Source organism: Petromyzon marinus, chromosome 79 (genome assembly GCF_048934315.1).
Source record: "Petromyzon marinus isolate PM22_M1 ecotype Great Lakes invasive population chromosome 79, UKy_Petmar_22M1.pri1.0, whole genome shotgun sequence".
NCBI lineage: Eukaryota > Metazoa > Chordata > Hyperoartia > Petromyzontiformes > Petromyzontidae > Petromyzon > Petromyzon marinus.
Window position 1 is genome coordinate 9856323 of NC_133745.1, and position 21518 is coordinate 9877840.

Sequence of the window (21518 nt, forward strand, 5' to 3'; positions counted from 1 at the left end):
TGGGCGACTGTTTACGGGAGTGCTTATCGTTCGCGTACCTGGGCGACTGTTTACGGGAGTGCTTAGCATTCGCGTGCCCGTGCGGCTGTTTACGGGAGCGCTTAGCGTTCACGTACCTGGGCGATTGTTTACGGGAGTGCTTAGCGCTTGCGTACCTGTGCGACTGTTTACGGGAGTGCTTAGCGTTCGCATACCTGGGCGACTTTTTACGGGAGTGTCTTGCGGTCGCGTGCATGCGCGGTTGTTTCTAGCGAAGCAGAGAGCTAAGCGCCTGGTGTGCGCGTACACGCGCGGCTGTTTAAACGGCCCTTTTAAATCAGAGCGGAGTGACTCCCTCCAATAAGCGGCGCGCGCACGGCAGACACCCCTGCCCTCTCACCCCCGAACCCAACTCCCTCGCGTGTGATTGGTGTATGGGGCTGGGCAGGTAGCGGTGTTGGGTTTGTTATTGCCTAGGCGCGTAGAGCGTGTGTGTGAGGGAGTCATGTGTCAGCATACCGTACTCATTTGTTTACGTACTGAAATCACGCGTCGGCGCACCGTACCCATTTGTTTACGTACGTGAGTCACGCATCAGTGCGCCGTACCCATTTTTTTACGTACGGGACAGAGTCTTGCTTCGCGAGCGCGCTCACCGCAGCACGCCGCCACTGAACCCGCGTAGCGCGCCGCAAGAGTAAAGCGTACAAGCCCACTAATTGAGCCATGCCAACGCGGTCGGTAACAAAGTCAGGGGCCCCGGGGGGCAAGGAGTTGGAGGTCGCTAACCCGAACCCTACAGAACTGCCAGGTGGTAGTAGTACAAATGTAATGGGGGAGTCAGGGGGCAACGGCCCCGACAATTCAGTGATGGCGGGGGACGGCAGCCCCCACAGTTTGGCGTCAGAAGCGGTACGAACCCCCGCGTTACCCCACGCAAAAATATGGCATATATTTACCAGCCGGGGGGCTCCTTGGTGGAAGGCATTCGCCCGCAACGTCATAGGGGCTAAAGAGATTAATGGGTGGACGGACGCGCAGGCGTTACGCCAACTTATTATGAACCTGGATGGGCGGGCAGCCAATTTTGTGGAAGCCCTACCCACAAGCGCGCAGACACAGCTAGAGGAACTGATGCGCCGACTTGATCTGCGTTTCGGTACGCGTGATGAGGAGTAGGCAAAAGCAGCCTTAGAGGCACGCTACCGCCAACCCGGCGAGGACCTGCGTGATTATGCCGAGGATGTGCGCGAGCTAACAAAGATCGCACACCTGGGATACACGACAGAGATGATTGAGGAGCTTGCCGCTGAGAAGATCCAGCGATACTTGACTCGCACGTCGTGGTGGCAGCCAGACATGAGCTATACACGTCTCCCCTTTAACGCCCTTGTCGAGCGCGCGCGTAAATGTGAAGGAATTTCCAGCGAACGCGCGCAGCTCCGGGGGCTGGGAAGAGAGCGCACCATCGCAAGCCTGTCGTTAGAGTAGGAAGAGGAGGAACAGGAGCTCGCCACGACGGTAAGGGGTCGGGAAAGGGAGCCCCCGGTAGCCCGCGAGACAACCCCGGGATGGGTAGCAGGGCTACAGACCGGCATGGGTGATATAGTCGGCCAGGTGACCCAAGTTGGTGGCCATATCACCAAACTACAGTCCACAGTGGAGACCATTCAGTCGGAAATGGGGGAAATGCGCTCCACGGTAGGGGGGCTAGCCGGGAGGGTGGCCCGACTAGAGGCAGAGTCTGGGCAGCGGCGTACGGGAGGGGAAAGAGGGAGCGTGCGGGGAAGCTCCTACGGGGCCACCGCCCTTCCCCGAGCGTGTTACCTGTGCGACCGCCGCGGGCACCTCGTGAGAGACTGTCCTCAAATCGCCCGCACTAGACAGGCGCCAGGGTTAAACGCCAACGCCCCCTAGAGAGTGGACCACCTAAGGGTGCAATCGACGAGGTCCCAAAACAAAACAACGATAGTAATAATGGTGAGCGAGTGACCCCCGCACAGATTCCGACCACAACACCCAAGGACGCGGTGAGGACAGGTGACTGGCTATGGGAGCTGGTGGCGGCGATCACGGGGGCCACATCACTGGTAGGACAGGTGAACGGGCAGCGCACCTGGATCCTACTCGACACGGGGACAGTGGCTTCACTCGTGAGCGCCACACACTGCAGCGTGCTCGGGGTTGACGTGAGCCGCCTGCAGGCACACAGCGAGCAGAGCCGGGATGGGGTTGCTGGGAAGGATCTCCCTCGAGGTCCGTCTCGGACACCAGGTGTGTACACAGGAATTCTATGTCTCGAGTGTGTTGTGCCATGAGTGTATTGCGGGTACGGACCTCCTGGAGAAACTGGGGCTCAACGACTAGCCAGGCCAGCGATGCGCCACCGTGGAGGACAGCGGGGAGAGGATCCCGCTCCTGGGACAAGAACGGAATCGCCCTCACTTCACACCCATGGCCGCCACCCTGGTGTCGGCCGTCACCATCGGCCCGCTTGCCGAGATGCTGGTGCCCGTAGCAACACCCTCCGCCGACCCCACACACCGACCATCGGGCGAGGTAATGCTAACTCCTCACCCGGAGCTGGCGGACCGGTACGGAGTTGTGGGGTCAGCCACACTGGTAAACGCAGATGAGGGCCGACTGTTTATGCGGGTGTTTAACCCACACAGTACCCCGGAAATTCTACGACGACGCACCACGGTAGCCACCATACACCCCCTGCACGCGCGCCATTCTAACGACTCGGTGTTTGCACTCTGGGCGGAAGACCCTGGCTGCCCCGAGGACAACCAGGATCTGGCCTGGCGAGTCGGCCCGACCCCCCGAGCCGAGATCGTTCCCTTGCATGATGCGTTACATGTGCCTTGGGCAGATTTACCTAAGGGGGAGGCCGATCAACTGTGCGGATTGTTGCAGGAGCACGCCAACGTGTTTAGTGAGCACGATTCAGATATGGGCCGGACAGACCTTGTTAAGCACCAAATTAACACAGGTGCAGCCCGACCCATCAAACTCCCCGCATACCGAGTGGGCGCGCCTGATCGGACCCAGATCAAAGAGGCAGTCGCGGATATGCTACGTGATAACATAATCCAGCCCTCGGCGAGCCCCTGGTCTTCCCCGGTAGTGCTAGTGACGAAAAAGGATGGGTCGACCCGATTCTGTGTTGATTACCGAAAGTTGAACGCAGTCACCCTCGGCGACGCCTTCCCCATACCGTGCATCGACGACACCTCTGACAGCCTCGCAATAGCACAGTATTTTTCCACCCTCGATCTGGGGTCCGGGTACTGGCAGGTGGAGATGGCAGAGGAGGATCGGCCAAAAACCGCATTCACCACCCCAATTGGACTGTTCGAGTTTCGAGTGCTTCCGTTCGGACTCACTAACGCGCCCCCAACGTTCCAGCGATTGATGGAGTTGGTTATGCGGGGCTTGCAGTGGGAACAGTGCCTGATTTACCTGGACGAGGTGACAGTGTTCAGTAGATCTGTCGGAACACTGGTCAAGCGCTGCGAGAGGTGTTCCAGCGATTGCGAGCAGCCCATCTCAAGCTCAAGCCGCGTAAGTGCTACATTGCGCAGTGCGAGGTGGCATACCTCGGACACCGAGTCAGCGAGGCGGGGTGTGCACCGATCCGGAGAAGGTACGCGCCGTAGTGGAATGGCCACGGCCAAGGAACCTGACGGAGATCATTCTTGGGGCTCGCCACCTATTATCGTCGATCTGTAAAGGGATTCAGCGAGATTGCATGCCCCCTCACCCAACTCACCTCCCATAAGAACCCCTATCAGTGGACGGAGGCCTGCCAGACGGCCTTCACCACCCTCAAAGACCACCTCGCCCACACCCCCACTCTAGCTTTCCCCAATTTCACCACTAATTTTATTTTAGACACCGATGCCTGCAGCAGTGGGCTGAGCGCGGTGCTGTCGCAGGTGCAGGGTGGGACGGAGCGGGTCATCGCATATGCCAGTCGGCCCCTGAGTGGGGCCGAGCTGAATTATTGCGTGACCCGTCAAGAACTGTATGCCGTGATCTTCGCGTGTAAACAGTTCCGACCGTATATGTATGGCAGGAAATGTCGGGTGCGCACCGACCATCATGCCCTGCATTTCCTCCTTACGTTCAAGGAACCACGGGGGCAGATGGCCCGATGGTTAGCGGAGTTGCATGAGTACAAATTGCAAATCGAGTACAGAGCTGGGCGTACACATGCAAACGCGGACGCCTTGTCGAGGCGACCCGCGGTGTGCGCCGAGACATGGGTGGAGGAAGTCTGCCCGTGCTTCACGGGGGGACGCTGCCAGCAAACAGCGGACCACCGAGGGCGCGCCGAAACTAAAACCCCCCCTCGCGGGGGAGAGTGCAATATGTGCCACAGAAACCCCGGCAGGGGGAACCAGGGAACCGGGGGACCACCCGGCGGACGCGGAGCCCACGCCCCGGGGCCCAACGGGTCGCTTAACCCCACCCAATCGGATCCAGGAGAACATCGGCTGCGCCTTCCCAGGCCTGGACGACGAGTAGCTGAGACGGACCCAGCTGCGAGGATCCAGATCTGGCGGCGGTGGAAGCGGCCCTACGGGAGAAGAGGGACACCCTACCAGGACCCTGGCGTGGTTTGTACGCCCGGTTGTGCATGCAGAACGGGGTGGTACGGGAGCTCACCGAAGCCGGCCAGCCTGGGTGCATCTGTGTTCCCGCCCAGGTGCGACCCCAGCTGCTAAGACTAGTGCATGACCACCTGCTCGGGGGCCACGACGGGGAGACCCTGCATCGCCAATATCTCTGGCCCAAGTTAGCACAAGACGTGGCCGCCTGGGTGCAGGGCTGCCGCGCGTGTCAGTAATGCGGGCCCAAACCAGCGCGATACCAGGTCCCCCTGAGACCGTTCCGCGTCAGTCGGACGAATCAGCTGGTTGGGATCGACCTGCAGGGGCCATTCCCGCGATCCCACCGGGGCAACCGATATATTCTTGTAGCGGTGTTCTACTTCACACGCTATCCCATAGCGGTGGCCATCCCCGATAAGACAACCCTCATAGTGGCCCGAACATTCGTGGAACACTACGTACTTAAGCACGGGATCCCCGAACGAGTCATTACTGACCAGGGTAGTGAGTTCGACCCTATGCGGAGCTAGGGTCCGGGCCTACCTGCAAGGCGAGGCCGTACACCAGCGGCAGGAGCAGGGCGCCCGACCCCGGATGGAGCCCCCTTCTACTCGGCGGGCTCCAAGGTGTGGCTGCACACCCCTCGCGTCGGGGCCGGACAGATGGGGAGGCTAACCACCTACTGGCGGGGACCCTGGACCGTGGGGCGACAGATCTCCCCCTGGACGGTACTGATTCAAGGGGGGGAGAGAGGCCGGGAGATGGTTGTCAATGTCCGGCGAATTAAACCATGGAGGGCGGCCCCAGCGAGGGAGAACCCCGCCGTTCGAGGACCCCGATACCCCGGGGTCCCCACACCCCCCCCCCCATACCCGGGGGCCTTGCACAGTGTATGGGCCCCACGGAGCCCCGGGCCCCAGGGGGTCCCGACCCGAGCCAGGAGAGACGGGTACGATGGCCCCTGCACCCTACCGCTACCGAGTTTGTCTTCCAGCTCGCACGTACCCAGGACCGGTGAGAACCACTGGAGTGGAGGAGGAGACCGCCGCCGGAACCCCGAGAGGTGGAGCCACCACCGCCAAGGCCAGCCACGAGAGCCGGACGAGTCCCGCGGACCCCGCGGCGCTACCTTGTAGGGGCAACCCAGGCGAGGTGCTCCAGTCAACCCGGGACGAGGACTGACACCTCGGGGGGCTGTGTGGTGCTGCCACAGCTGAGCCACTCCGTCGGGGCCATACCCACCGCCGTGACGCTGCCACCGGTGCCTCGGATTTCCCGCCACTCTCCCGAGGCCGGTGCTCTCGCAGACGTCCGCTGTTTAGCCTCTACACAGTTGTGGTGCTGCCGCAGCGGAGCCTCTCCGTCGGGGCCGTGCCCACCGCCGTGACGCCGCCACTTGGGAGTGACGGCGCCGACGCGGCAAACCCCTCGCACGAATGCACGCACACACCATGTAGAGGCGGGAGGGACGGTCACCTGGACATTGTTGCCGTCAATGATAAGTGTGATTTGTAGAGTGTCTTGTCTAACTGATCTAGTTCGGTGCGTATAAGTCTGATTTTCTCTGAGATAAGAGCTAAGCTAGTTTTGAAAAGAATTCGTTTCGCATTAGAAGAAGTTACAGCAGCAGAGGTCAGTGTAAATGCGATTGGAATTACCCCAGAGTCGCGGCATCTCTTCAGAAAGGTGAGAGACTCGATCAGCTGAGCCTTCTTATCCCGGAGTTTGTTGAAGGATCTTAAAGTGACGTGGAAACCCTCCCCGTAGAGGCGGTAAAATTTTCATTTAAAGCTTTCGTGACTGCAGTAATTCATATTCTTAGCTCTTTCGGTAAAGTCACGTTGAAGGGAAACAATAAAATAATAAATATATATAAAACAATAAAAATTCTCACGACGTTTCGAAAGGAATAGATGTAAGATGCATGGAACATCTGAAGGCTGTGCTAGTTTACTTGTTAGGAAGCCATGCTTGTAATTGTGCATGTTAAAAAAGATAGGTCCACCTGGATTGTGGATCAATTCACGTGATGTTTTAATCTCTTTTAGCTGTTTTATAAACATATTGGCCCTTAGGATTTCAATTTGCGCACATAAGAAAGAAATATTATGAAAGTATCTTTACATATTTTTTTTAATTGTCGTAATTTAAATGCACTAACAAGACTAAAACCTTGAATCACATCCAAAAAAGGAATCTGTGCCTGTAATGCCCACAAATTATTAATAGACTTCAGGTATTGTATCCCTATTGTACAGATACATGGTTTCTGTCTTTGTTTTTTCATAGCCCCTCTTTCTTTTGTACTTGTAATATGTTGGATAAACATGTTGAGACAAAATTGCACAAATACATGTCAATCTGCTGTTCCTTTTCATAGTTCTTATCTTTTTGATGGTGCTCGGTTGACTTAACGTAAGTGAATTGTGGCACCATGAAGGCATGCTATTGGGTGGATTAGAAATATAAATGTTATGGCAACAGACATTCAATATAAGTATTTTATTTAGTAAATCCAAATCATTGAACCAGATATTTAGTAAGCTTATATCAATTTCACCCAGGCAATTAGTACATGTAAATCAATTTCAGCCAGATCATTAATAAATATTAATCAGATTCCTCCAAATATTTAGTAAATCTAAATTACCATTGCTCAGACATTTAGTAAATATAAATCACTTTTCCTTGTAAAATCTATTTGTATTTGCACTATTTTTCAGGCTAAATAACTCATCATTTGGCATGCTATTACTAAATCCAACACATTTTAACTGTTGCTTTTATTACCATGTACTTACTTTTATTCTTTATTTTTAATTTATTCAATATTTTTTTTTTCAAAATTGTAGTGCTTAAAATCTATTCAATTATATCACGTATCACTTCATTGCCAAAATTGTTTTAAGTAACAATGGGTCACTCATTATAGACACCCAGAGAGACCTACAGATTTGCACGGTTGGCTACGTACGGTGCGAAAGAGGTTCAACATACAGGTTGGTGCTGATGAATTCTGACTACCCAATAAGTTGTATTTGTATTCTTGGGTCTTTCGGTAAAGTCACCACGTAGATAGGTTCAGAGAAAGTAGCAAAAAATAACAAAAAACTACGACGTTTCGATTGCAACAAAAGCGGTCGTCAAAGACTTTTAAAACGGCCTGCATCAGCACCTTTCCACCTCCTTGTTTTCTCCTGATGTCGAGGAATGAGTGGGTGGGTGAATGAGTGAGTGGATGAGTGGTTGGGTGAGTGAATGGGTGGGTGGTTGAGTTAATGAGTAGATGTGATGGTGAATGAGTAGATGGGTGTGTGAGTGAAAGGGTGGGTGAGTGAATGGGTGGGTGAGTGAATGAGTGGATAGGGTGGGTTAGTGAACAGAAGGGCAGTTGTGTGAATGAGTGGATGGGTTGGTGAATAAGTGAGTGGGTGGGTGAGTGAATGAGTGGGTGGGTGAGTGGTTGAGTTAGTGAATGAGTGGGTAGGTGAGTGAATGAATAGTTGGGTGAGTGAAAGTGTGGGTGGGTGGGTGAGCGAATGAGTGGGGGGGGGGGGGGGGTGAATGAGTGGGTGGGTGAGTTAATGATTAATGGGTGAGTGAACGAGTTGGTGAGTGAGTGGATGAGTAGTGGGTGAGTGAAATAGTAGGTGGATAAGTTGATGAGTGTATGGGTGAGTGAATGAGTGAGTGGGTGGGTGAGTGAATGAGTGGGTGGGTGAGTTAATGAGTGGGTGAGTGAGTGAATGAGTTCGTGGGCGAGTGAATGAGTGGGTCTGTAAGTTGATGAGTGTATGGGTGAGTGAATGAGTGGGTGTGTACGTTGATGAGTGCATGGGCGAGTGAATGAGTGCGTGGGTGAGTGAATGAGGGGGTGGGTGAGTAAAGGAGTGGGTGCGTGAGTGATTGAATTGCGGTTTTGGGAAGGCGCCTGAAATCTAGGCGGGGGTTGGTGGATCACCACACACAAGATGAGTGGATGAGTTGATGAGTGACCCCACCCTACCTGGCCATTATATACTCATTCTACCGGGCAATTATGAACCCAACCTTTCATTATCACCAGCACCAATAATCATCACTAGCACCAGCACGAACCATTATAATCATAACCAGCACCAATAATCATCATCATGGCCAGCACCAATCATCATCATCATCCCCAGCACCAGGACCAATCATCATCATCACCATGACCAGCACGAACCATCATCATCATGACCAGCACAAATAATCATCATCACCAGCACCAATCATGATCATCTTCACCAGCACGAATCATCATCATCATCATAACCAGCACCAGCACTCATCATCATGCTCATCACCAGCACCAATCATCATCACCAGCAACAATCATCATCTTCATTACCAATCATCATCACCAGCACCAATCATCATCACCAGCATCACCAATAATCATCATTGTCATCACCAATCATCAGTCGTCATCACCAGCACCAATCATCATCATTATCACCAGCACCAGCACGAATCAGCGTTATGACCAGCACCAGCACCAATCATCATCATCACCAGCAGCAATCATCATCACCAGCACCAATCATCATTATCATCAACAGCACCAATTATAAATCATCATCACCAACCACCCACCACCACCCAACACCACCCACCACCACTCACCTCCACCATCCACCACTCACCACCAACCACCACCACCACTCACTACCCACCAACCACTAGCCACCACCCACCACCACCCACCACCAACCACGAGCCACGACAACCCACTACCAACCACGCACCTCCACCACCACCCGCCACCCACCACCCACCACCACTAACCACCACCCACGACCACCCACCACCCACCACTACCCACCACCATCCACCACCACCTAGCACCACGCACCACCCAGCACCACCCACCACCACGCATCACCACCCACCACCCACCATCACCCACCATCACCCACCACCGATCTCCACCAACCACCCACCGCCCACCACCACCAAACCACCAACCACCCACATCCACCAACCACCCACCACCACCCACTACCACCTCCACCACCCACCAACCACCACAACCACCCACCAACCACTACCATCCACCAACCACCACCCACAAACCACCACCACCACCCTCCAACCACGTCCATCACCCACCAACCACCACCACCACCCACCAACCACTACCATCCACCAACCACCACCCACAAACCACCACCCACAAACCACCACCCACCAACCACCATAACCACCACTACCCACAAACACCCACCAACTACCACCTACCACCAACCACCACCACCCACCACCACCACCCACCAACCACTACCATCCACCAACACCACCCACAAACCACCACCCACAAACCACCACCCACCAACCACCATAACCACCACTACCCACAAACACCCACCAACTACCACCTACCACCAACCACCACCACCCACCAAACACTACCACCACCACCACCCACCAACCACCACCACCCACCACCACCCATCCCCACCCACCAACCACCACCACCCACCACCACCCACCACCACCCATCCCCACCACCACCCACCCCCACCCACCACCCACAACCAATCACCACCAACCACCACCATCCACAACCAACGACCAACTCATCCAACCACAACCACCAGCAACTACAACCACCACCAACCACAACCACCACCTCCCCTCATCATCACATAATCATCATCCATCATCATCATCCATCATCATCGCCACCCAACATCATCGTCACACATCACCACCCATCATGACCAGCATCCTTCATCACAACCACCCATCACCTATCATCACCACCACCACAGACCCATCATCACCACCACCCATCATGATCAATCACCCAATATCACCAACCACCACCACCACCAACCACCACCACCACCCACAACCACTCACCCACAACCACCCACCCACCACCACCCTCCAACCACCACCACCCACCACCACCCCCAAGCAACCACAACCGCCACCCAAGAACCACCAATCACCACTAATCGCTAAATACCACAAATTACCAATCACCGTTAATCACCAATCACAACCAATAACCACCAACCGCCAAACACCAATCACCACCAATCACTGTTAATCACCAATCACCACCAAACAACACCAATCTCCAAACACCAATAACAAACATTCACCACGAATCACCAATCAAAAACAATCACCAATCACCACCACTCATCATGAATCACCAATCACCATCAATCACCACCAATCACCATGAATCACCAATCACCATCAATCACCACCAAACACCATCCAGTACCACCAATCTCCAATCACCTTTCACCACCAATCACCAATCACCACCAATCACAAATCACCACCAATCACCAATCATCACCAATCACCACCAATCACAACAATCACCAATCACCACTAATCACCACCAATCTCCAATCACCACCAATCTCCAATCACCACCAATCTCCAATCACCACCAATCACCACCAATCATCATCATCACCCATCATCACCACCCATCATGATCACCACCCTTCATCACTACCACCCTTCATCACTTCCAACTATCAAAACCACCACCAATCAACCATCATTATCACCATGACCAATCATCAGCACCACCCATCATCACTTTTACCTATCATAACCACCACCCATAAACCATGATCATCACCATGACTAATCATCACCACCACCCATTATCACGGACCACCATCATCATCATTGCCACCAACCACCCAACATCACCATCACCCATCATTATCCTCACCACAAATCAGCATCATCACCCATCATAATCACCACCCATCGTGATCACCACCTTACATCATTAACACCAATTATCAGCATGAACACCCACCATCATCACCAACCATCATTATCACCATCTATCACAATCATCACCACCGATCATCATCAACCACCTATCAACACCACCACCACCGACCATCATCAACACACATCATCACCCATCAACCATCATCATCAACAGCCATCAGCACCCATCATAATCACCACCCATCGTCATCTATAACCATCATCACCACCCACCATCATCAACCACCACCACCCATCATCATCACCCATCATCATCACCACCCACGGCCACCACCCGCACTGCACCACGTGGTGCGGCAGCTGTGCGCGTGGGGGCGGAGCCTCGCGGAAGTGACGTCATTTCTGGTACGTCATAGCCACGCCTCCACCGCCAGTCGAGAGGAATGCGCACGAGGGAGCAGCTGCAGACGACGTTGGAGAGCGAATCCTCAACGAGGTGAGCGTCCCTGTTGACTATGAGTGTTGTTTATCTTTATTTTACATTTTGACCGCAAATTAAAGCCTCATTATTGTTGATATGTTGGTATTTTTATTTTCTGCAATCAAATTAGGACTGCTAGATAGGTTACTTGGCATGCCCTGATATGTTGCTTTTACTGTCACTGTTTAGACATAAGCGAGTCAGCATTTTAAAATGAATAACTAACTTGTTTAAATCTCAGAGTATGAATAACATGTCTACAATTATTGTTTTCTGATTGCTGGCACAATTGTGCCCTACATTTTATGTATTGAATGTTATTCAACATTGGGGAGGAGTCTGCCTTCTTGTTCAGACCCCAGCTGCTGCCATAGTTGTCTCTAATCTGTGATGTCACAGCCACATGGGTGGTGTCTCTGACATCACGTGACCCACGACGTCATGCTCGGTTTATAACAAATAATTTAAGTAAGGTCATATGACCCTCATGACCTACAAGGCATAGGGGGGGGGGGGGGGGTGTTTATCAAGAATTCGATTAATGCAAATGGGCTGTACATTAACATGCATGTGTGGATTAAATATCATTAAGTTTGGCGATTATGTTTAATGTAATAGGCTGGTGGAATAAACATGTTTGTGTGCATCGATGAGTGAGTGATCAGAAGCACGTATGAGTGGCAAACAAGTGCGGGCGTTGGCTTGAAAGCAACAGGCATGGAAGTGATGGGATTGGTACAGTGAGTGGCCAAATATGTAATATTTTAGAGGATGAGTGATTCAAATTGTTGCTAAATCTTAGCGTTGTTCCAAACTCCACAGGCCATCCAACTTCACGCAGAATCTACTCTTTCCCAACAACATGGATAGCCATATCAAGTGGGCTGAGATTGTGGATGACTATGAGGGTAAGTCCCAGATACCTGCATCACGTGGCTTATATACAGAGAAGGAGGCTCCTTTATCAATTACTTTGAGAAGACATGGCTTGGTTGTGATGGGAAGACGTAATGATCGAGTGTTCCAGAAACGATGGGTTTATATCTGAATTTCAGCCATTTTTGTTTAAACTGGGGTCTCAAGCTTATGGAATTAATGGTCTCAGCATGCCCACAAAAACATGACTTGTAAAGTTTTACTGCCATGTGATGAATATTTCTCAATAGCAGCTCCTGTTGTGTGGAAAGAGCTAATTACAGGGATCTTAAAATTCGTTCTGTGAAACTCCATGTTCTTCGTTCTCTAATTCATTACTCGTCCTTTGAATTACCTGTCTGCTCTTCGCAGGCCGGGAATCGTCGCGCCAGTCGACCACCTGGGGTGACATTATGGATAAAGTGGACCCTTTCCCAGGCCAAGGTTACAAGCATCGCTCCCCAAAGGTGTGTATGGGGTCTGTGGGGGTCAAATACACATTATCTACAAAACTGGCACACCATCTCTCCACATTACCTTTCTCACCACACCACCACCAATTAAATAGACCATCATATAGCCTTATCATGAATCTATAACATCACAAGACACCATCTCTCTGGAACATTCCTCTGCTTCACCTCTCTGTATATCAAAACCAGCTCCAGACACCATCAGCCAATCTTTCCACCATCCCACTCATGCATTGGTCATTTATTACCATTGAGGACGAAATGATATAAATCAGTCACATTAATTACGTCTGCTAGTTCAGTTGATTGGAAGTAGCCATTCCAGTTGCCCACTATGGGCACTGCGTGAAATTTGTCGAGATTATGGGCTACGAGATCTTTATAATGTAACATTCTGTGGAAACTATTGCCAGTGATGATTGTTGCCAACAATTGCCATGAAATATTCCCAGTCGATCACAGACTTAAGTGCATGTATGGGGTGTGTGAGGATATATGAGGATGTAACATGTATTTTGATTATGTAGGGGTTGGGATTATTAAGGGTTAGGGCTACACGTACAATGTGATAAAAGTATTGATGGATAAGGTGTTATGTTATCAGGTGATTTTATATATTCAATCTTGATTTGAAATTTTCTTGACTGTGTATATTCATGCGAGTGTAAAAAGCGAGTTTGAATGAGTGAACGTGGATGTCTGCATCTGTACAAAGATGTGTGAGTATGCATTTGTGTTGGGTTTATGTGCACGTTTATGTTTGCATGCATGTGGGTATTAATTTTTGTTTGCATGTGCATGTCTGAATATTAATGTGGTGATCTTTGCTTGAACAGAGGATAATTGGGGAGTTAAAAGACTTCAGCGGGGTGAAGCGTCTTCAGGAGAAGGACCTTGGGACGCTGAAACGCCTCCTGGTAGAGGAGCGCCTCTTTGAGGTGCAGCGCCTGGCCAGGGAAAAGTGCCGCACAGAGGAGCATTGCTTCAGAGACCATCTCCTCAAGAAGCGACTCGTTATAGTGCAGTGCTTCGCGGAGGAGAAGCGACTTCGTGAGATGAAGCATCTTGAGGAGAAGCGTCTGGCGGAGGATGAGGAGAAGTACCTTGAGGAGGAGCAGTGCCCCGTCAGGACCGCTGCCATCACCACCACTGCCAGCAACGCTGCCACCACCACCACCGCTGCCACCCCCGCCATCACTGCCACCACTGACACGACTGCCACCACCGCCACCGTCACCGTCACCGCCACCACCGCGGCAACCACCACCTCTGCCACCACCACAACTTACTCCACTGCCAGCGCCACCACCACTGCTGCCACCCCCACCACCGACACCTTTGACGCTACCGCAACCACCTCCACCGCCATCATCACCACCGACCGCCCTGCCGCTAACGCCACCACCACTGCCACCACCATGGCAACCACCACCTCTGCCGCTACCAACGCAACCAACACCACCACTACCGCCACCACCACCACCACCGCCACTGACACCACCAGCACTGCCACCTCAGCCAACACCACCACCACCGACACCACTGCCACCACTTCTGCCACCTCCGAGGACGAGGAGGTTGAGGAGGATGAGGAGAGAATTGAGAAAACAGAGAAGGGGGATACGATGGTGGTGGAGGATGAAGATGAAATGGAGGACGAGACAAAGGAGCAGGAGATGGAAGAGGTGCAGGTGGTGGAGGTGGTGATGCAGGGAAAGAAGAGGAAGCGAGGGGGCCTCGCTCGCGTTGCAAGAGCGATCACCTCACTCCTCCGCCGCGTGCTGCTTTGTGGTAGCATGTCAACCACTCAGTAGGGGTGATGGTGGTGGTCGTGGATTGGTGCCAACCATGACCACTATCACCATACTACCCACCCACCCTGTGATACATGCCACACCCACCCACCCCGTGATACATGAAACACACTTACCACACGGTTCCCCAGAGAAACGTTGCCAGTGGGACCACAGCTGTTGAAGTGGAGAACGATTGCTACCAAGACACCACGCACACCACACACACACGGGACTAGCCCAAAAGCATAGCCGGCCCCACTCTGGGCCCCTTCCATGCTGGTTTTTATCCAGGCAGTCCTCATGGGATGACCTTGCTATGGTTTCCAGGACATGGAAGGGGCAGAAAAGCCAGGGTGAGAGAGCTGGAGGGGTCTGGATCGGACAATGGACGACACCTGCCACATGGCAAGCCCCAGGGCCACCCTGCAAATAATACGGTTAAATACCATTGTTCTTATTGGTACTATAAACTCTTTGAAATAAACCCATGATGACAAAAAATATATTTGAATTGCTTGCAAGTGCTGCCTGAGTTGGTTAAATGTGCCTTGGCTCAGGTGTGCGGTTTTCCAGCTGTGTGTGGAGGTACAAGGACAAATATAGAATGATCGCCGTTTTGAGAGATGGTCCTTCTTTAGAGCACATACAAATGTCGGTGGGAAAAGATATTCAGGTGATTCGCCTCCTTCACAACACTGCCACTCTACTCCACTGCCCCACTGATCCACTGCTCCACTGACCCACTGTCCCACTGTCCCACTGCTCAATTGATCCATTGCCCCTCTGCCCAACTGTCCCTTTGCTCCACTACTCCACTGCCCTACTACCCATTTGGCCCACTGCTCTTCTGCTCCGCTGTCCCACTGCCCATCTGCTCAATTGCCCTACTGCTCAACTACTCCAATGCTCCACTGCCCTTCTACTCCACTGCCCCTCTACCTCCCTGCTCCACTGCCCATCTGTTCCCCTTCTGTAACAGCAGTTGAAACAAACGTTTGAGTTTCTTAACCCCCCCTGCCTCTGTCCACCAATCAGTAGAAATGGGTAAGCCACAATCGAGCAGCAAGGTGCATGTGGTGTGTTAAAGTGTGGGTACTCCATCTTCTAAAATATCTGCTCAGTGTGGTAGAGTAGAACAAAACATCGTGTAAAGGGGCTCTCTAGAACTCGGTCTTGTAGAAATTATTCCTGCAACCAGAGGTATGATAAAGCAATTGCGAAATTGGGTCAACACTCCACAATTCAAATTGTTTTGGCAGAGTATTCAAAGAATGCTGCTGCTCACGATACAGGTTGCTACTTATGTATTTAACATGGGGGGTGTTTAGAGGCGGCCCAGTGACCGAGAGGTCAGAGCACTGAAGTGGGACCACGGAGTAACTGGGTCTGAATCCAGGCACCCGCCTGTGATCAAAGTGGGTTGTCAAGTCTAGCGAGTTCATGATCTCAGCCTGGTCGTCAATGACTGCGAAACATAAACCATCACATGGCAGTAATGTGGTTCTCTACTTACTTTGCGTGAGGAGGCCCTCGTAAAACCATGTTTTTACAAGAAGGTCTGCATTGTGCACATAGAATCGCCCCTTGGATACGGAGAATCGGAGCGACCGCCCAGGTCCGCGGGCATTGGGGGGGCCCTGCGCTTCAATGTCACGGGGGTGTCAGATGTAATACTTGCGGTGGAATTTGAACGCGTCGGAGGCCCACATGCTGGGATTTTCCCCTGGCCTAGCACCCTTATGGACGGTCCTGTGTGTACATTGTTCAAAGTCTCGCACAGGCTTTTGCCAAACTCAATTATGGCAATAATAATAAAACGAATTACAGGACTGTGAAGGACATGGCATGTGAGCCCTGTAGCTCTCCCAAGTGCTTGTGGGTTGAACCGCGTGTTGTTCAGCAGGAATTCAGTGTTTTTGAAGAGAGGTGAGACAGTGAGACCCAGGTTAGTGTGGGTAGAGTGGTGAGTGTGACAGTAAGACAGACCCAAGTGAGTGAGTGTAGGAAGACAAATGAGTGAGAGAGTGAAACAGACTCTGGTGAGTGTGTGTGGGTAGAGGTGAGTGTGACATTGAGACAGACCAATGTAAGTGTCTGTGGAATGTGGTGTTAAAGTAAGACAAACCCAGGTGAGTGTGGTAGAGAGGTGAGTGTAACAGTGAGACAGACCCAGGTGGGTGAGTGTGACTAGTGATGTGAGTGTGACAGTGAGACAGACCTACGTCAGTGCGTGTGGATGAGGTGAGTATGACAGTGAGACAGACCCAGATGAGTGAGTGTACGAATAGAGGTGAGTGTGACAGTGAGACAGACCAAGGTGAGCCCGGTTGTCCTTGACAGCACAAAGAAGTAAGAACATTGTTACGACCAACGTTACAGGAGGGAGGATCCTGCTCTTTATTACGTGGATGAGAGGGCACTTGAAATGTACTCAGAAGTAGCTCCGTGATTACAGCTTCAGTGGGCCATTCTCTAACACAAGGCTTGCAATCTTCTGCTCGAGACACGAATGATTCGTTGTTTCCACGGCAGGATGGCAACATCCAACCGAGGTTAAGATTTGGGTAAAATTAGAAAATGCAGGTTTACTAATAAAATACGTTGCAGTTTGGTTACCAAAGCAGTGGGTTGTCGGCATGTAGCATGGAGGTAGGGTAGATGTGAAGTTTAACGTCATTGAGTAAAAACTCAGAGTGAGTGTACATCTACTGTCGTTATGATCCACGTCTAGCGATACACGCAGAGACACGAGGAGCAGGAGGTACTCTATTTATTATAGCCTTCACAGGGTACAAGGGGTCACTACACTTTCAGTCAAGAGAGCTAACAGACTGCCTGTCTGACACCGCCGAGAAAATGCAGATGGTGACGATGACTCCAGCAGTCCGACGAGATTCCACTCCAAGCAACAGCCCCAAACCTTTGCCCGGGGTCCCCTTTTATCCTCCTAGCGTGGCCTCGCTAGGAGGATAATGGAAATCAAATTATAACATTTTTGACATGTTTTTCTGGATGTTTTTGTTGTTATTCTGCCTCTCACTGTTCAAATAAACCTACCATTAAAATTATATTCTGTTCATTTCTTTGTCAGTGGGCAAATGTACAAAATCAGCAGGGGATCAAATATTTTTTTCCCTCACTGTACTTGATATGTACAGGACCGGACAACATCACCTTAACAAATTCATATGCCACAGATTGCACATTAGATCAGAGCACAATTATTTGTTTTGTCATAGTTCTGAATGTCTCAACTGGGACCAAAAAAGTTAAACAAAGTTAATGTAATAAACAGTGCTTGTTAATATTTGTCTGTTGTTTAAAAGAAATAAGTTTCTGTTCCCAAAACTTATTTTCAATAAATTGTACCATAGATGTACACTTGAATAGTGTGCTGATCTTTAAAGGTGTATTGAATATTTTTTTACATACTGCGACTCATAATCCTGCTGTTATGGAGTGACTCATACAGCCAGCTATGGCTGCAAAGTTTGGTCGTACATGTTATGTATATATCGTTAATTGTTAAATTTGAATCACAGTTCCTATGATCACTGTTACATTGTTTTTATAGCTTTATTTTGGTGATTTTGAAAACGTTTTGGTTTAGCCATGTTTGTTTTTTGTAGTACAGAGTTAGCCTGATAACTTTAATCTAAATTGTCTTATGATTGTTATTATTCGACTTGCATCCCACCGGGATTTTTGCACACAGTGTTGATATACGGTGCTTTTCTGGAAGACTTTGCTGTCTTTTCCTGGATTTTTCTGTTACGTGTAGTCGCTTTAAGATATTCCTTGATCATGTTTTTGTTTGTTGCGGTTGCACCCGAGTCAAGAGCAACATAGCTCACAGGGTTATACCAAAAAAATGAATCTGAAAAACTTAAATGAATTTCTGCTTGCATGTCTGTATATTCATGTGATTATCTTTGCTTGAACAGAGGATAATTGGGGAGTTGAAGGATCTCAGCGGGGTGAAGCATCTCCAGGAGGAGAAGGACCATGCGACAGAGAAACGCCACATGGTAGAGGAGCACCTCTTTGAGGTGCAGCGCCTTGCCAGGGTGAAGCGCCGCACAGAGGAGAACTGCTTCAGAGACTATTTCCTCAAGAAGCGCCTCGTTAAAGTGAAGTGCTTCACGGAAGAGAAGCGTCTGGTGGAGGAGAAGTGTCTCGCCAACGTGAAGAGCGTCGAGGAGGAGAAGCGCCTCATGGAGGAAGAGCGGTGCCTCGCCAGGACTACTACCATCACCACCACCAACGCTGCCACCTCCGCCCCACCACCGCTGGCGCCACCGCCATTACCGCTGCCGCCACCGCCACCTCCGCTGCCACCATCACCACCATTGCCACCGCCACCACGGCCATCACCTCCAGCACCTCCGCTGCCACCACCGATGCCACCGACGCCACCTCGGAGGTTGAGGAGCATGAAGAGAGAATGGAGAAAACAGAAGAGGGGGAGAAGATGGTGGTGGAGGATTAAGAGGAGGTGGAGGAGGATGAGACAAAGGAGGAGATGGAGGTGGTGATGCAGGGAATGAAGAGGAAGCGAGAGGGCCTCGCTCGTGAGGCGAGAGCGGTCACCTCACTCCTCCGCCGCATGCTGCTTTGTGGTGGCATGTCCACCACTCAGTAGGGGTGATGGAGGTCGTGGATCGGTGCCTACCATGACCACTATCACGATACTATCCACCCACCCCGTGATACATGTCACACCCACACACACACCACATGGGTCCCCGGAGAGACCGCGCCACTGGAACCACAGCTGTGGAATGAAGCTGAGCAGCAGATGCCAGGACTACAGTGGAGAACGATTGCTACGAAGACACCGCACACCACACACAAACGGGACTAGCCCAAAAGCATAGCCGGTCCCACCCTGGGCCCCTTCCATGCTGGTTTTCATCCAGGCAGTCCTCATAGGATGACCTTGCCATGGTTTCCAGGACATGGAAGGGGCAGCTGACCCAGGGTGAGAGAGCTGGAGGGGTCTGTTATGGACAATGGACGACACCTGCCACGTGGCAAGCCCCAGGGCCACCCTGTAAAGAAAAAGGTTCAATACCATTCTGTTAAATTTCGATTTAAAGCTATCTTGGCTGCAAGGATTCATCTTCTTTGGTTCTTTCGGTAAAGCAGCGTAGAATGAGAATAAAATAATACATTGATCAAATAAAATAACACAATAAAATTCTCACGACGTTTCGGCCACAACACAAGCGGCCTTCATCAGGTGAAGGGACGAGACTGTCTGGAGGAAAGCGCTGGAGTGAACACAGCCAAGCTCAGACCGCGACCTTTAAGCTGTGTGAGAAGAAACAGAGCGCCTTGACAAACGAATTAGCATAAAATTTAGCATTGAAAGAGCTGAGTGATTAGCTTGTGACTGGTCACAGAAATGGCTATGTTAAAGTCAAAGCCTACACATCCACAGAGGCACCTAGTACAAATCAAACAGGATAATTTAGCATTGAAATTGCTGAGTGATTAGCTTGTGTCTGGTCACAGAAATGGCTATGTTAAAGTCAAAGCTTGCAAGCAGAAATATCCCTGTGAAACTCGCACAGACAGACACACACACACGCAGATGCGCACACAAACAGGCACACAGGCGCACACAGACACTACTGCTACTAACTACTACTCAGTACTACCACTGCTGCTACCACTAAGCGTAAAACATTCCCATCGTGATTGTGACTCTGACTGGCCGTTGCGGCGCTGCTGCTGCTGCTGCTTCTTAGATACCCCAGGAGCAGCTCCAATGCCGCTTCGAGGTGCGAGAGAAGATTGGCGAGGGAGGGCAGGGAGTGGTGCTGCGGTGCGTGGACCACAATATGGGATTCCTGGTGGCTGTCAAGATGCTGGCACTGCCCATCCAGTAGGTTGGGGCAGGGGTGATGGGGTTGGTGGTGGTGGTGGTGTGGGTGGGTGCTGGTGGTCTTAACACAGCGGCCATGGTCATAATTATAAATGAATACAATAATAGATAATAAATGCAAGTAAATACAACATGGTTACAAAATAATGAGTATAATAGTAAACAACAATGATAATAACCTCTGCAAAACTATCTCTAACTATAAACTGAAACTATCTCACTAAAAAATTAACCGTCGTAAAACTACTATGAACTAGAGACCCACAGAGACCCACAGACTTGCTGTGTGCACACAGCCCTACCAAAATGGAGATGCAGAGGATGGAGTTGAAGGTGATCACGGAGCTGCAGGGGGAGGGCAGTGCTGAGCTGCACGGCGTCATCCGCGTCCTGCACTCGTTCCACTTCCGCGGACACAACTGTCTCGTGCTGGAGCTGTTGAAGTACGCATCATCACCATTGTTATTATTGTCATCATTATCATCATTATCACCATCGTCATCATTATCGTCATTATCACTATCGTCATTAAAATTGATTAACACAGAAGTGTTGTGTTCTTTCGTGACATTTATGCATAAGAACTATATTCTGTGCTGAGATCTGAACTTGGAGACCTGGCTGAAC